This window comes from Carassius auratus, chromosome 8, assembly GCF_003368295.1.
Source record: "Carassius auratus strain Wakin chromosome 8, ASM336829v1, whole genome shotgun sequence".
NCBI lineage: Eukaryota > Metazoa > Chordata > Actinopteri > Cypriniformes > Cyprinidae > Carassius > Carassius auratus.
In genome coordinates this window covers 13,130,440-13,148,470 of record NC_039250.1, presented here as the reverse complement: position 1 = coordinate 13,148,470, position 18,031 = coordinate 13,130,440, and the positions used below count along the sequence as shown (strand labels likewise).

General features: G+C 32.8%; 5 non-coding genes across 5 annotated transcripts; all 5 read right to left on the bottom strand.

The window, feature by feature from the left end:
• Positions 1-240: 240 nt before the first annotated feature.
• Positions 241-342, bottom strand: LOC113108021 (small nucleolar RNA U13). The gene has a single exon (XR_003292739.1). It is a non-coding gene; the product is annotated as a small nucleolar RNA U13 (small nucleolar RNA).
• A 701-nt stretch (positions 343-1,043) lies between these two features.
• LOC113108023 (small nucleolar RNA U13) lies at positions 1,044-1,144 on the bottom strand. Its single transcript, XR_003292741.1, has one exon. It is a non-coding gene; the product is annotated as a small nucleolar RNA U13 (small nucleolar RNA).
• Positions 1,145-14,865: 13,721 nt separating this feature from the next.
• On the bottom strand, positions 14,866-14,966 carry LOC113108025 (small nucleolar RNA U13). Its single transcript, XR_003292743.1, has one exon. It is a non-coding gene; the product is annotated as a small nucleolar RNA U13 (small nucleolar RNA).
• A 1,561-nt stretch (positions 14,967-16,527) lies between these two features.
• Positions 16,528-16,628, bottom strand: LOC113108022 (small nucleolar RNA U13). Its single transcript, XR_003292740.1, has one exon. It is a non-coding gene; the product is annotated as a small nucleolar RNA U13 (small nucleolar RNA).
• A 702-nt stretch (positions 16,629-17,330) lies between these two features.
• On the bottom strand, positions 17,331-17,431 carry LOC113108024 (small nucleolar RNA U13). The gene has a single exon (XR_003292742.1). It is a non-coding gene; the product is annotated as a small nucleolar RNA U13 (small nucleolar RNA).
• Between the last annotated feature and the right edge of the window lie 600 nt (positions 17,432-18,031).

The following is an 18,031-nucleotide window of genomic DNA, read 5'->3' as shown; positions in this document are numbered from 1 at the left end:
TAGATACAACTAATGTGCACAAAAGTAAGATATATACTTTACCACTTATATTTTGACAGACAATATCCTAAACTACATCATTTGATTAACAAAAGCATCTATAGTTCATAAAACAAAATCCTCTATAGCTAACCTCACAACCTAAAGCAAACATATCACATTGACTTAGTATTATTATTTTCAAATTTAACAAAATAAACACTTTAAAACTCCAATTTCTCTCAGCCTTTCTGAAAGTAGAATCAGACGGTTAGTGTGCTGAATTGTAACAAGTCAATTTGGCAGCACATTTCACAAATAATTGTGATAAAACCAATCATCATTATCTAAACTGAGAAGAATCACATAAGATTTAGTCAAACAGATCTGTTCATATTCAAGCTACAGCTCTCTCTGTTGTGGTGACAAACTGGAGTCATTGCTTTTCTTTTAAACATTCAACGCATATTGTCAAGTGATGTTACTGAGTTTTTTCATATGGAATTAAAAAAAACATGTCTATAATGCAGAGTTATCCAGTATGTAATCACTATTCATAAGAGGGACATGCTGGGAACTTTTCATTGGTCACCCATTAACCCTTTACTGTACAAAGAATTTACAAAGTCTTTAAATACTAAAAACTTACGCTGATATTTTGAACCGATTTGTGCAAAATTCAATCAAAGAATGATATATGTGATTTAATTACTTACATAAATCCAATATAATTAAGCTCTGTTAAAGTCGTTTAATTTAACCTTCGATTGTTAGGAAGTATACCGTGTCTTTGTTTACTGACAAAAACCTTTTGGATTTAAGCTGAACTTTCAGATAAAACTAATGTTCAACAAAAGTAAAATGTAGACTTTAACAGGTAAATTTGACCTAACGATATGCTAGACCACATAATATGATTAACAAGTGCATCTACTTTTCATAAAAACATAATTTTTTTATTAATCTTATAATCTACAGAAAACAAACAACATTGATCTTCCACATTTTTCAGCTTAAACATATACTTCAAAACTCCCATTTCTTCTCAATCTTTCTGAAAGTAGAATCAGACGGTTAGTGTGCTGGATTGTAACAAGTCAATTGGCAGCACATTTCACAAATAATTGTGATCAAACCAATCATCATTATATAAACTGAGAAGAATCACATAAGATTTAGTCAAACAGATCTGTTCATATTCAAGCTACAGCTCTCTCTGTTGTGGTGACAAACTGGAGTCTGCTTTTCTTTTTAACATTCAATGCATATTGTCTTAAGGGATGTTACTGAGTTTTTTCATATGGATTTAAAAGAGCAATTATTTAATGCAAAGTTAGTCAGTATTCAATCATATTCTTGAGAGAGGCATGCTGGGAACTTTTCTTTGGTTACTCATTAACCCTTTACTGGACAAAGAATTTACAAAGTCTTTAAAGACTGAACACTTCCACTGATATTTTGAACCAATTTGAGCAAAATTCAAAGGATGATATATGATTTAGTTATTAAGTAAATCCAATATAATTAAGCTCTGTTAAAGTTGTTTTTATACAACCTGTCATTGTCAGGAAGTAAATGTTTTTTTACTAATAGAAAAATTAAGGATTTCACCTAAACATCCAGATAAAACTAATATGCACAAAAGTAAAATATAGGCTTTGAAAATTAGATTTGAACAGACAAGAGATGCATGCCAGTTAGAAGTGTGTCTGAGGGCAGTCCACCTTGCTATGATGTCACATCGGTGCAGAGGTGGGAAGTCCAGGTGCCAAAGAGTAAAAGTCCTGCCATATTTTTGCTCCACTCATGAACTCAGCAGCTGATTTCACCAGAGGAGGAACCAAGTCATTCCTTCCAAGTCACAAAAGGGTCTTGAGTTAAATCCCAAGAGATAAAAGTTAACGAGATGATAAAGTGACTAATTAAATGATGATTGTGTATTAGTGATGAACACCTGCTGTTACCAATCAACATCACTGAAGAGAAGAGAAACACAAGAACTACACTGTTAAAAATCGCTGTAAAAAAACGGCCAAATTTCGACAGTAAAATACTGTTTTTCACTAAAACAGTGCATTCTGGGTAATATTCATCGTTTTCGAGAAGTAGCCTGCTGCTATATATCGTAAATTAACAACGTTCAAATTCGACACTCAGCGGCTGTGTTTCAAATCACACCCTACACCCTCATTCACTATTCCCTACATGAGTTTACTAATATAGTCCACCTGACAGAGAGAATGAACACTAATGAGTGAATTCAGACAATGATCAACAGCTGCTGTTAATGAGTAGAATCACTGAAGAAAAAAAAACATAACAAGACAAACACATGAAATACAACTGACTTCAGCCACAGCCTTAGATGAAATCAACTGAAGAATTAAATGATCAACAAACAGCTTCACCAACTTCACACATTACTAACCAGACTGACTTTATTTCTGTCAGATCAGAGAACAGAGATCAAAAGATCTTATTGAGAATTAAAGAGATTTAGATGATAATGTTACTGTTTCGTTTAGTGTCACCATTGTGGAGATCAGTGTTTGCTTTAGTTGGGCTCCTGACCATTGACTTTTGCACTTTACATTTTGTTTTATTGCTGTATTTATGATGCATCTGTTACAGCAGTATTAATTTTGATAGTCAAGTGATTATGGTTGTTTCTAACAGGCATAATCTACTAGACTGACTTAAAGTGTTGCTATAATAATCAAATATTAATTTGGTGTTGAAATATTTGAGTGAATGACACTTCAATTTTGTAAGATAGAAAAGTAGTGTGACAACCAGGATTTATGGATTTAACGACTAGTTTTAGTTAAAAAGTATTTCGGGCAGCAGTCCCCACAACACTCAAAGAGAGAAATCAACAATCAGCATATGAATCTCAACAATGGTGACAATCAAAAGGTTCATGATGCAATGCATGCTGGGTACCAGCACAGGATAAAACTCATCCATGATTCCCAGCATGCATTGCGGCATGAATAAATTATGCCCCTGAATTGTTCACTTATTTTCTTGAATTCTTATGTGCTTATAATTTTGCATTTGTTTTAAGTTTTAGTAGCATGTGTTGTGATGTTCAGAACTGATCTGTTCATTTATTTTGTGGATTGTCACCATTGTTGTGATTCATACGCTGATTCTTGATATTTCTGTCTAAATTTCAGCAAAGATTTTTTTTATTTATTATGAGTGACATTTTCTTAACAGTCTTTCATAACTTATGGCTCAGCAGTGTTCCTTCTCATGCTGTAGTATCAATATTCAATAAGAGAAGAGATACGGGATTAGATCAGAAATAGTATTTGTTCTTGTCAATCTATAAACAACAATATTAGATTTTTTTTCTTCTGTGTACTTTTGTTTTGCTATAACAGGTTCCAAAGGCGCATTGTTACAGCATGAAAAAAAAAACCTTAGTTGTTGAAAAGTCACGTTCAAGAGCCCAACTAAAGTAAACACTGATCTCCATCATGGTAGTGAAAAAAACACCTAAACCTATTTAACTCTCCATAAGTTCTTCTGTAGACATCTGACAGAAATAAAGTCAGTCTGGTTAGTAATGTGAATCTGGTGAAGCTGTTTTAGTAGTTGTTTAATCAGATCTTGAGAGATTTGATGTATTCTTTTATTCAGTTGATTTCATCTAAGGCTGTGGCTGAAGTCATTTGTAGTTCTTGTGTTTCTCTTTCCTTCAGTGATTCTGCAGGTGTTTATCACTAATGCTCAATCATCAATTAATCACCGAATTATCTCATTAACTTCACTGATTCAGTGTTACTCTAACAATCTGTAGTGTGCACACATTATAAGTGTTCATTTAAAACTGAGGATTTTCTTGTGGGGTTTAAAGGGTTAAAGATTTAAGATGAAGAAAAAACAGAATGAAACATAATTTAACAGTAATAAACTGTAATTAATTTACAGGAAACAAACTGTAGAAAAACAGTTATTTACTGGCACCCCTGCTGCCAGTAAATAACTGTTTTTCTACTGTTTCTTGCCGTAAATTAATGGTTGCCAGCAAAAAAAAGTGTTTTTCTACAGTTTTTTGCCGTCAAGTCAAGGAAAAACAGTAATATACTGTAAAATGTAAACGTCAGATTTACCAAATGAAAAATAAGTTAATTTAACTAAAATATTTGTGAACATCCATAGAAAAAAAATTAGGCAAAGTCATACACTGATAATGAGAGTAAATACTGAACTTGACTGTATTAATGTGTGTTTGCACAAGAGAGATCGTTTAGTTTAATGTAGTTTTGTTGTTCACCATTGTGCTGGAGAGTAGAGCCGGTGCTTCAGTCAATGATGAGCCACAAATTCTGATTTTCTGCTGCTTTATATAAAGGCAGTAAATGTGGAGTCGCTGATACAGTGGTGATCTCTGTGTTAAGTACTTTAGCACATACATGTCTAATACAGCTGACAATGAGCTGCAGTGATTTGAGTAAAAGTCATGTATTTAGTTACTTTATTACTGCACATTAAGTGTAAGAAATATTCCTTCTCAGTGGACTCAAATGAAATAAGTTCATAGTACTAACATCGTAGGAATGCTAGTTTAAAAACTCGAACTGTTTGAAGCAGTGGGAGTGGAGTTAATTTCCATGGTAGAATTTATTGTAAAATACTGTTAAAAAATAAGAGTGGTAAATTAATGGTTAAGAGCTGTAAATTAACAGTACTTTACTGGCACCCCTGCTGCCAGAAAATTACTGTTATTTAACGGCAAATTTTTTTACAGTGTAGTAAAGAAACTAAATGCATGACTTTAACTTAAATCACTGCAGTTAATTGTCAGCTATAGCACACATGTATGTGCTGAAGTACTTAACACAGAGATCACCACTGTATCAGCATCTTTATATAAAGCAACAGAAAAGCAGAAATTGTGGCTCATCATTGACTGAAGCACAGGTTCTACTTTTCAGAACAATGGTGAACAACAAAACTACATTAACAGATCTCTCTTGTGATAAGACATTAAGACAGTTGAGTTCAGTATTTACTCTCATTATCAGTGTATGACTTTGCATACATTTTTTTCTATGGATGCTCACAAATATTTTAGTTAAATTATTATTTTTTTTCATTTGGTAAATCTGACATTTACATTTAACAGTATATTACTGTTTTTCCTTGACTTAACGGCAACAAACTGTAGAAAAACACTTTTTTTGCTGGCAAACATTAATTTACGGCAACAAACTGTAGAAAAACAGTTATTTACTGGCAGCAGGGGCGCCAGTAAATAACTGTTTTTCTACAGTTTGTTTCCTGTAAATTAATTACAGTTTATTACTGTTAAATTATGTTTCATGCTGTTTTTTCTTCATATTAAATTTTTAACCCTTTAAACCCCACAACAAAATCCTCAGTTTTAAGTGAACACTTATAATGTGTACACACTACAGAGTGTTTGAGTAACACTGAATTAGTGAAGTTAATGAGATAATTCTGTGATTAATTGATGATTGAGCATGAGTGATGAACACCTGCTATTAACAAACAAAATTACTAAAGGAAAGAGAAACACAAGGAATACAACTGACTTGAGCCACTGCCTTAGATGAAATCAACTGAAATAAAATAATTCATAAAATCTCTCAAGATCTGATTAAACAACTCATAAAACAGCTTCACCAGATTCACATTACTAACCAGACTGACTTTATTTCTGTCAGATGTCTACAGAAGATCTTATTGAGAGTTAAATAGGTTTAGGTGTTTTTTTTTCACTACCATGATGGAGATCAGTGTTTACTTTAGTTGGGCTCTTAAACGTGACTTTAAAACATGTTTTTTTTTTTTTACATGCTGTAACAATGCTTTTTTGGAACCTGTTATAGCGGAAAAAAAGTAAACAGAAGAAAAAAAAAAATCTGGTATTGCTGTTCATAGATTCATGACAACAAACACTCTATTATTTCTGATCCAATCCCGTGTCCCTTCACTTATTGAATATTGACACTACAGCAAAATAAGAAACACTGCTGATCCTCAAGTTATGAAAGACTGTTAAGAAAATTTCACTCATAAAAAAACCTGCGCTGATCTTTAGACAGAAACATCAATAATCAGTGTATGAATCACAACAATGGTGACAATCCACAAAATAAATAAACAGATAGGTTCTGAACTTCACAAAACATGCTACTAAAACTTAAGACTAAAGCAAAATTATAAGTACATAAGAATTCAAGAAAATAAGTGAACAATTCAGCATCATAATTTATTCATGCCGCAATGCATGCTGGGAGTCATGGATGAGTTTTATCCTGAGCTGGTACTCAGCATGCTTTGCATCATAAACCTTTTGATTATTACCATTGTTGAGATTCATATGCTGATTGTTGATTTCTCTCTTTGAGTGTTGCAGACACCGCTGGCCAAAATATTTAAAACTCAAACTGTTGTTAAATCAATATGTTCAGATTATCACATTACGGTTCATTGTCATAAAATGTAAGAAGCAAAAAAAATAATTAAAATTTGTACTACTCACTCAAATATTGCAAAATTATTATTTGACTACTATAATAACACTTTAAGTCATTCTAGTAGATCATGCCTAACAGACACCACCATAATCACTTGATTATGAAAATTAACATGCTATTATAACATTGCATTCAGTTAGAGAGCAAAGGAATGACAACATAACCAGCACATTATTTGTGTTTTATTGTTTTTTACCGTTTTTACTGTTTTTTTTTTCCTTTTTGTTCTCCGCTTCTTCAGAAGAGAGGGACAGATGGGTTTAAGGCGAGTAAACTTCAGAATTCTATCTTTTTTTATTTTTTTATGTTTTTTACTAAAACTAAAATAATGTTTGGTTTTTGTAGATGTTGAAATCCAGAGATAAGATAACTTCATTCTTTTGAGACTTATGTAAGTTTTTTTTTTTTTTGAAAATTAATGTTATTTGTGTCCTGCCTGTTAACTTCATATTTTGATTCAACAATAGTGTGATTGTATGTTCATATTTTATTGAAACCATTGATGTCCCTCTTTGCAGAACCCAAACTAACTTTGGATTTAAGGACACAGAAATCTGCTTGTGTGAGGATGTGGTTTTCTCAGCTTCTTTGGAAGAGAGGGAAAGATAGTTTAAGGAAAGTAAACTTCATAATTCATGTTATCAGTTATCCGTTTTTTTTTATTTTTACTAAGAGTAAAATAATGTTTGTTTTTTTGTTTTTGTAGACATAGGAGAGCATCATTCTTTTGAGATTTATTTAAGTTATTTTTAGAAAATAAATGTTTCTGTTGTCTCCTGCCTGTTTACTTCACATTTTGATGCAACAACAGTGTGATTACTTGCTCATTTCATTAAAACCATTGATGTCTGTGGTGTTCATTGCAGAACTCAAACCAACTTTGGAGTTGTCTTATTTGCAGGGTTATCATTCTTGGTCTTCCCTCTTAAAGGAAAAAATCACACACAAAATAATTTTATTGCCCTCATGTCATTCCAAACCTATAAGATTTATGTCTGTCTTTACAATTTTAATCCATTTATAGTTAGATAGATAATCAGTAGTTTCAAGCCTCATAAATACAAAGTTATTGTAGAAGTAATTCATTCCGATATTTCTATATGAATAAATCTTAAATTGTATGATAGCATGTTCAAAATAATGGAGGACAAAAATGAAGAGAATATAAAAAATATTTATTTGTGTTTTATATATATATATATATTAATGAATTTGTCCTTGTTTAATAGTAAAGTATCACAATGTGTATACATTGTCCTTGATTACTGCTTAACAGTGGGGAATAGATAATGGCAAGTTGTTGCAGGTTCATCCATTATATTTATTGCTGTTTACTTAAAAAATCAAATAAATAATCTATTATTTTTATTATTAAATAATATCTTTATAATTTTGTCCATGTTTCGTCGGATGGCCTCACAATGTCCTGCCAAAAGGTATACTAGCAATGATGTAAGAATAGAAAAGGTTGATCTGTGAAAACTGTCAGATTTAAATGTGACTCAGCTCAGTTTGTTGTCCATGATGAGGAGAATACATACATGTAGGTTTTACTGCCCTTCTAACCCCAGGGGCACCAGTAGCACCCCCTGGAAAATCCCAAATCTGTACATTTTAAATGGCTGTAAATCAGAGTACAATTAACGTATCAAAGTGAAAATCTGCAGGATTACTACTTATACTATGCTGATAAAATAATGTTGGGCACATTTTTCAAAAATAAATGGAAAGGTGGCATAAAGGCATTTTAAATATTACTCACTCACTAAAATACTAAATTTCCTCATGTCTCTCAAATATATCATAGAGATTTACACAGTGAACATATTTATATGTCCAGTTTTCCATTAAATATATTATTTAATTTCATTAATAAAACATTTTAAACCACATTACATACAAACCTCCATCGTTCTATCTATGGAAAGGCAACACTAGGGGGCTGTTTTTTGTAGTTCATTGAAGTTATTCTTAGGGCTAGGGTTAAGCTCTCACTAAAGAGGTGATTTTTCTCAACATAGAAACACTTCATTGTTGACTTAATATATTACTAATGTAATAATAGCAGCAAAACATTATTTTGTAACATGATGCTCTGTTTAATATGGGTTAAAAGATAGTCCAACAACAGACAGTCCTGCAGTGACAAGGGACATTCACAGCCAATGACATCAAAGCTGAGCAGCGTCATCACACTTCCTTAACCACTTATGCTCATTCATGAGCGCTGTTTTCTGTTTTTCGAATAAAGGGATAGATTGGTTAACAATAACTTAAATTTGCTACCTATTAGATAGTGTTTTATTAACGTCTACACCTTCTTCCAACAATAATGCAAATACAGAAATTATATAACATTTTACCTAAGACAAGGGCATTTACTAATAAAAAGTAAAAAAAGTTAATTTATTAAGTTATTAGATTATTCACTTTTTTGTTTCTGTGATTTGCCTTGCTTTACCAATTGATCTCTAGGAATAAAAACTGAAATAAAGCATAATGAAAGTACATAATTCTGTAATAATTTTCCAGTATTTATTGATATGTCAAATTTTTCATTTAAAGACAAAGTGCCCATATTACTGCACTTCATCCTCTGTCACCAAGCTTGTTTTTGAAAAATAAAGCTATGAAGAATAAAAAGGCAGTAATGTTGTAAAAGTTAACTATTTTCATTATGCAAATACTTTTATTAAAAAAACAAAACAGTATAAATACAGTATGTCTTTCAGAGAAAACTGGAAAAAGATGCATTTTATAAAAAAAATTATATTGACCAAAAAGTGAAGACATGCATGTCAAGTGTGCAATATCATCCATAAAACTCAATCAGCACAGCATCAAATAAACACTGATTGTCCGAACAATGGAAGAAAGATAAAGTGTTCAGGAAAACAAACACACAACAAACACTCGTGCACTAGACCCACACCTCAAACTACACACGTGGAACACCACTCGGAAGGGACCACCACCAAGCAGAGAGAGAGAGAGAGAGGATCGCCACACAGACACGAGTCCTGGTCACCCCAACGCTGGAGAGGAAGCAGAATAACAATTTAGACATATAATAATTTATACCCACACGCACACTCAGGCACATCATTATAAAACTAGTTATTCAATAGAATGACAGAGATATAGATCTGCTGGTCATAGTATACCAATCCATAGAAACAATGGATGGGACGAAAACTACCATGTCACATACCTGATCAAAAAAAATATATAATGGTCGGTCAACAAGTTCATAGAAACTCGGCTAGCACAAGAAAAAAAAATCAACACTGATCTGCAACAAAAGAAAACTACTTTGTTTTTAAAAAGTAATAGGTTCACATCAACAAAGAAAGCAAAAATAAACAAAATAAGCAAATAAACTAATTAAATGTATAGAGGCATTCGCTCGTAAAGAGAAACCTGATGACGATGGTGACTGTTGTATGGTCAAAACATTGTATGCATTGGAGAGAGAGAACAGGGCACCGTATTAAATTTGTAGCAGACCAGGCTACCAGGCAGCTGATGTTATAAGTGCCCAGCATTGAAATAAACACGTAGTGTAAAGCAAGCACACCCCAGCAGTACGCCAATACAGTTCGCAGACATTACACATCCGCTCTTGCGGTCAAGCCAGCGCAGCCCCGCATAATGAAACAGTGTGCAGCACAGTGCTAATCCGAAGTAAGTACCCTTAGCAAAAAGTAGTATACTTCAAGTTTATTTTATTAAGTTTACTTAAGTAAGGTTCAAGTATACTTTTAAGTATACTTTAGGTAGCAAGTATACAAAGTGTTCTAGTAGTATACTTGTAAGTGTACTGTTTCAGTACTCCTTGGGACTAAATCGGCCCATTTTCTAGTATATAAAATATACTTTTAAATATACTTTAAGTATAACAGTAGCAAACTTTGAGTATACAACTAGTTTACATCTATGTTTGTAGTTTGTACTGCAATTATAATAAAAGTGAACTTGATTTGCTGATAGTTTAGTAATTAAATACTTTGTACACTTATACTGCAAGTATACTCATAAGTTTTCTTTAAGTGACATATCATATTTTAAGACTACTAGGTCCCTATTTAGGTTTGAATTTTTTGTTATTTTGAATATCTGAGCATGCAAAACATACAAAGAAAGAACAGTGTATCTGCTTGTAAACAAAAACATTTCATTCTAGCTTCATGCAATCTTTTTTTAAACACTTTAATGTGTGTATGTTACAAAAAAAAAGTTGCAGATGCAGGCTATGCACACTTTAACTATACAGAAATCCTTGCAAAATTCCAATCAGACAACGGATGAGGAGATTTCACTAAAGAGCAATTGATGACATGGCTGAGAAGAAAAATATTGTGTAGGTATTATTATGGTTTTTATGACATAGATGTACATTTTACCAGTTGTTACCTACAGTTTATACAAACATTATGGTCATCGAACAGTGATTGATATCTCAAACATAATAATAGCGGTTAGACGTTGGATTTTGGTTGAAAATGAAAATCGGGTTGACATCTAAATCCAATGACTGTTTGACGTCAAGCTCCAATGTTGGGCAGATGCTGAATTTTGGCTGTAATAAACAACCCCCCCCCCCCCCCCCCCAAAAAAAAAAAACGGTGAAATGCATGGCAGTACATGTATTACCAGCTTCACTTATTACTAACCAGTTTGACTTTATTCTTTTTGAGAATTAACTGAGGTTTAGATGTTAATGTTTTATTTGAAAATGTTTGGTCACCATTATTGTGATCAGTGTTTGCTTTAGTTGGTTAGTTTGACTCTTGGCTTACTAAGTTTGTGGTTCCTGTAAAAGTGTTTACCAAAACTCATAATTGGTTATAAAATGAACCATAAACAAAGATAAGGTGATATAGTTATAGAAAAATGATTAAGGAACATTTTTTTTTATCGTCATTGACCCAAAGTGGTTATTTATTGTTAATGAACAATATTCAAGAGACAAAATTTTCTTCTCTCAGACCAGACATTCTGAAATTTTATTTTTTAATACATTTTGGGAGAAAAAGCTTTTGAGACACATAGACATCAATAATCAGTATATGAATCTCAACAATGGTGACATAATTCATGCAGAAATGCATGCTGGGAGCCACCATAGTATAAAACGCATGGCTCCCAGCATGCATTGCTGCATGAAGCATGTCACCATTGTTGAGATTCATGCGCTGATTGTTGATGTCTGTGTGTGTCAACATAGGTTAAATTTGTTGAGCTCATGTTTGTTAAAATTTTTTAACTGATTGTTATAATACTGCTGGATCTTATGCGGCAGAAACACAGGGTTTGTAATGTGAATGTACTAATGGAACAACATAATTGTTAGATTAAAAAACATCAGTGAATCAGATTATTTCATGATGATTACAACCCAACTTTAATTTTCAACCAAAATATGACGTCTGACTGATGTTGGATTAGTTGGAGTCCAACGTCTTCCTGATGTCACATTGATGTACTGTGCCTTCACTTCTTCACTTGTGTATTTTTGAAAATTTTGTAAAGAAAATGCTTACTAGCAACCTCTACCATAAAACAATGAAAACACAGATTCTAGGAGTATAGCTCAAATATATTTAGACTTTTTGTAATTATAAGTCAAGTATACTTACAGACGTAATTTTAAGTATATTTCCGAGAAGTACATAAAGAGCATTTCTGAGAAGTACATAAAAAGTAAACTAAAGGTATACTTTCCTATTTTTAGTTTAAAAGAAGTATACTAATAGCACACTTGACTAAACTTCTTTTTCGTAAGGGTAGCGAATGTCAGCATACATTTACTTTTTGAAGCATGTATCTTGTAAATTGTAGTGAAATACATTTTAGAATTAGCCAAACCCTGCACATCAGTGACCACAATGACTTAAATTTCTCATTCATAGGGAAAAAAATTATTAAAAAAAAATGTATTTCAGTCCAGAGACTAAATTTACTTAGGTGTTTTATGTAACAAGTTTCGCTCTCTTTCACAGCTTCTGACATAACAGAAAGTGGTTGAAGTTCAGAAAGAGCCAAAACTAGATATACAAAGAAGGTATTACAACCTTGATATGGTGTGAACAGTTGTCAAAAAGCTGGTAAACAGATACATGCAGCGCTACATGTACATGTGTTTGTTTAAATAATAAAGCAGATGTGCTTGTGTGGATTCAGATGTATTAAAACTCTCTTTATTTGAACTGTTAGGTGCTGTGGGTCGATGACGACACAAGTGAAGTGTAAATATGGATTAACTCAATTAATGCTATATTTAGATCTCCCTCATTGTCATCTACTGAATTTCTATTTTATATTTTGAATTAAACTATTAAATAATTTACTAAGAAAACTCATGCAGGAAGTTCAACTAACTGCTTAATGAATGTCATAAATAGTGCACATTTGTGATTGTGAACTGAAGTGTGTTGCTGTATGGTTTTAATCCATTTAACACCGCTTCATCTCCATTACCACTCTTTGAACTCATACAACATCTTGCTCTGATTCTTCATAAACTGCACCTGCCTATCACAACCATAACACCCTACTGCACGATTCCCATCACAGTTACTGTACATTTCAGTTTGGCACTTTGGAGCCTCTGCCTTGCAATTTTGTATTACGTGATCTCCACCATACTTTGGACACCTTCTTTTACCGACAAGACCCAGCAACATGTCCAAACCTATTATAACCGAACCTAAATTATAGCAGCGCAATGTGATTTAATGTAATCCTTCACATACTGTAATGCCAAGGACCACTTTCTATAACAGTACACCATCTTTAAACATTAACAGGAATGGTGGATCTCCAGCTCCACCCCTACGCTTAAATCTCACCACATCAGCTACCTGGGACGCCTTAATATTTTCAAAGATTTCCTTCACAAACAAACCTTCAAACACTCTATACACTGCTTCACTGACTCCATGCTGGCTTCCTACAGCGCCTCCACCTTGACCACCAGTTTCCACACATCTCTAGCATTATTATACCTAATAACTCCTTAATAACTACCTAATAACTCTTAACATAACTTTAAACAATGTCTTGGCCTGAATCTGACTTTACAAAGTAATGGTAACCCTTAATGTGTTCACTTCCCTAATTCCAACTCACTTAAACAAGACAACAAATTTTTCACTACCTCCAGTATTCCTAACTTTATTACTTTCATCTCCTGACATTTTATGGCTTTCACCCGATGCTTCTCTCCTAGAGCCCCCCTTTTCCCTAACCACCGTCTGCCTCCCTCCACTCCTTGAGGCCATAGGCTTCTAATAGCCCCTCCTTTCTCACCAATCATCAAACTCTAACAATTAGTGATAGCTGGTTTATAAACGAACTTAAAACTTTGCAAATCATTCGTTTTGAAACAGTGGTTCATAGCAAGTATATAAAAACTGCGTCATATGATTTCAGTAAACAAGGCTTTGTTATGTCATAACTGTTTCAAAACATTTCGAAATATCATTTGTTTTTTAGTGAGTTCATTGAGATTGGCAACCCACCCCCCACTCCAGCTGCGAACCATTGAACCTATGGTTTCCCCACATTTTTAACCAGACATTTATTTGATGAGTAGTAAAAATTAGTACTTGGGCTATTTAGGCAAGCTCTCCATAAAACAAACAAAACAAGCCCTGCAAATTAATGAGTATTATTTTTTAATTACACACACACTTCATATCTAATTTTTTTATATTATTTTGATTGCATTAAATATCTGCTTTCAAGAAAGCATTTTGTATTGGCTTTCTATTTATTTACTTTTGCATGTTTTGGTATGAGTTGTCGTTGTATTCAGCTGATTCAAGAATGTGGTGTCTCTAGCGCTTCAAAATAATGAATCATCTGTGAAGCAATTGATTTTATGTTTTGAAAAGGTTTATTTCTCCAGTTAATTTTCTACTAATCAAATAAAGATTTTCATTCTATATACAGCAATCCAGCTTCATTTACTTGCCCTAAAATTATTTTAATTGAGTCCGACTAATTTGACTCCGATTTTCTTTTTAACATTCAATACATAGTGTCACATAAAAGTTACATAAGTGAGTTTTTCCATATATATATATAAAAAAAAAAGTATGTACATAATATAATGTTAGCCTATATTTAATCATATTCATGAGAGGGGCATGCTGGGAACTTTTCATTGATCATTTATTAACCCTTTACTGGACAAAAAAGTCACAAAGCCTGTAAAGACTTAAATCTGCTGATATTTTGAACCAACTTGATAACCAAAAAACTAACACCATTAACTACAGCAAGCATTGATTTTTCACTCACTTTTAAGTTTAAACAAACCAAACACTTCAAAATTCCCATTTCTTCTCAATCTTCCTGGAAGTAGAGTCAGACGGTCAGTGTGCTGAATTGTAACAAGTCAATTGGCAGCACATTTCACAAACATTTGTGATCAAACCAATCATCATTATTTAAACTGAGAAGAATCACAATAGTTGTAGTCAAACAGATCTGTTCATACTCAAGCTACAGCTCTCTCTGTTGTGGTGGCAAACTGGAGTCATTGCTTTTCTTTTCAACATTCAATTCATATTGTCATGTTACTGAGTTTTCTTTTATGGAATTAAAAGAGCATTTATTTAATGTAAGTTAGTCAATATTCTTGTTAGAAAATAAATGTCATTGTAAGGCTGGAGTTTGTCCATCTGGACTGAGGGATGACTTCTCCCAAAGAGAACAAAGGACTTTCCTGAAAATTAACATTTGAACACTCTCCTGAACACCTTCCTGCAGAAGTAACACTGCCATTGGAGAAGCACCACACCTAGCAGTTCACACCTCACCATCACATTCCCTCCTCACACTATGTTCACCATCTTTTCTCCCTCACCCATCCTACCTCCACTTGGTTTCACTCAGAATTGTCAATAATATTTGCTCTACATTAATGCAAGTTATATTTAGTCATGTTTTGGTGTCAATTGTCTCAGGGTGACTGGTACAATGGTCTCAACCTTACAAAATGAGACTAAAAGATATTACAGATCCTAAGAGTTGAGAGATATTTTGATTACAGTAATGGGAGTGCCCCTTCTCAGGGTCCTCAATGTAAATTACCTTCTGTTCCCATTGAGTTGTAAACCACCCATGTTTTGGACCTGAGTTAATGAAAATTCCCAATTGTTCGTTCATGCCTCCATTTGGGGGATGTTTTATCTTGGTTTTGTATTTAAAGGACTGCATCGAAAGGATCAGGGTGATTTCTGTAGCCAGAAAGCCCCGTAGTGTGTTGTGTGTCTCTTCACTTCATACTGTATTTTCTAAGGTCAGGTGAGCATAATTTACTTTTAGATTAATCTTTGAGAATTTGATGTTTTATTTTTATATGATTTGATATGTTTGAATTGGATATGTAATTGGCAGAATACATATTTACCTGACTGATAATAAATTGTTACATTTGATTTTATTCAGTTTTACTCTGTCATTATTGACTCTAGTAGATTACGTTGAATCCTTGTTAACAACATGAGCACACGAATGAACAAGTTAATATAAAATGAAGAATGTCAGAATAATAGGCCTACTAATTAGAAACAGACGTAAAACCAATTAATTTGCATTCCAACCTAAATTCGAGGTCATAATAAAATGGAGTCAGATTTGAGTTTAACCTAAAATGAATAACTCTACATGCTGAAAAGACCAAACACACATGAATCCTTCAGGCGGCACCAGATACCTTCCTTGGAACAAGTGCGTGGACCTTATGTCATTTTACCAACAAGAAATATAGGAATTCACCTGAACATTTAGATAAAACTAATGTGCACAAAAGTAAGATATATACTTTACCACTTATATTTCGACAGACAATATCCTAAACTACATAATTTGATTAACAAATGCATCTATAGTTCATAAAACAAAACCCTCTATAACTAACTTCATGACCTATAGCAAACATATCACATTGACTTATTATCTTCAACTTTAACAAAATAAGCACTTTAAAATGTCAACTTTTTCTGAGTCTTTCTAAAAGTAGAATCAGACGGTTAGTGTGCTGAATTGTAACAAGTCAATTGGCAGCACATTTCACAAATAATTGTGATCAAACCAATCATCATTATTTAAACTGAGAAGAATCACATAAGATTTAGTCAAACAGATCTGTTCATATTCAAGCTACAGCTCTCTCTGTTGTGGTGACAAACTGGAGTCATTGCTTTTCTTTTGAACATTCAACGCATATTGTCATAAGTGATGTTACTGAGTTTTTTCATATGGAATTAAAAAAACATGTCTATAATGCAGAGTTATCCAGTATTTAATCACTATTCATAAGAGGGACATGCTGGGAACTTTTCATTGGTCACCCATTAACCCTTTACTGTACAAAGAATTTACAAAGTCTTTAAATACTAAAAACTTACGCTGATATTTTGAACCGATTTGTGCAAAATTCAATCAAAGAATGATATATGTGATTTAATTACTTGCATAAATCCAATATAATTAAGCTCTGTTAAAGTCATTTAATTTAACCTTCGATTGTTAGGAAGTATACTGTGTCTTTGTTTACTGACAAAAACCTTTTGGATTTAAGCTGAACTTTCAGATAAAACTAATGTACACAAAAGTTAAATGTAGACTTTAACAGGTAAATTTGACCTAACGATATGCTAAACCACAAAATATGATTAACAAGTGCATCTGCTTTTCATAAAAACAGAATTTTTATAACTAACCTTATAATCTACAGCAAACAAACAACATTGATCTTCCACATTTTTCAGCTTAAACATATACTTCAAAACTCCCATTTCTTCTCAATCTTTCTGAAAGTAGAATCAGACGGTTAGTGTGCTGGATTGTAACAAGTCAATTGGCAGCACATTTCACAAATAATTGTGATCAAACCAATCATCATTATATAAACTGAGAAGAATCACATGAGATTTAGTCAAACAGATCTGTTCATAATTCAAGCTAAAGCTCTCTCTCTCTGTTGTGGTGACAAACTAGAGTCATTGCTTTTCTTTTTACATTCAATGCATATTGTCATAAGTGATGTTACTGAGTTTTTTCATATGGAATTAAAAAAACATGTCTATAATGCAGAGTTATCCAGTATTTAATCATATTCATGAGAGGGACATGCTGGGAACTTTTCATTGGTCACTAATTAAGCCTTTACTGGACAAAGAATTTACAAAGTCTTTAAAGACTGAACACTTCCACTGATATTTTGAACCAATTTGAGCAAAATTCAAAGGATGATATATGATTTAATTACTTACATAAATCCATAAAAGGTAAGAAAAACATAATAAAAGTAGTACATGTGACATCAGAGGGTCAGTTAGAATTTTTTGAAGCATCGAAAATACATTTTGGTCCAAAATTTTGCGAAAACACTGACTTTATTCATCATTGTCTTCTCTTCCGTGTCTGTTGTGAGAGAGTTCAAAACAAAGCAGTTTGTGATATCCGGTTAGCGAATGAATCATTCGATGTTTAAAACTATTCAGTTCTATTTGGTGAACTGG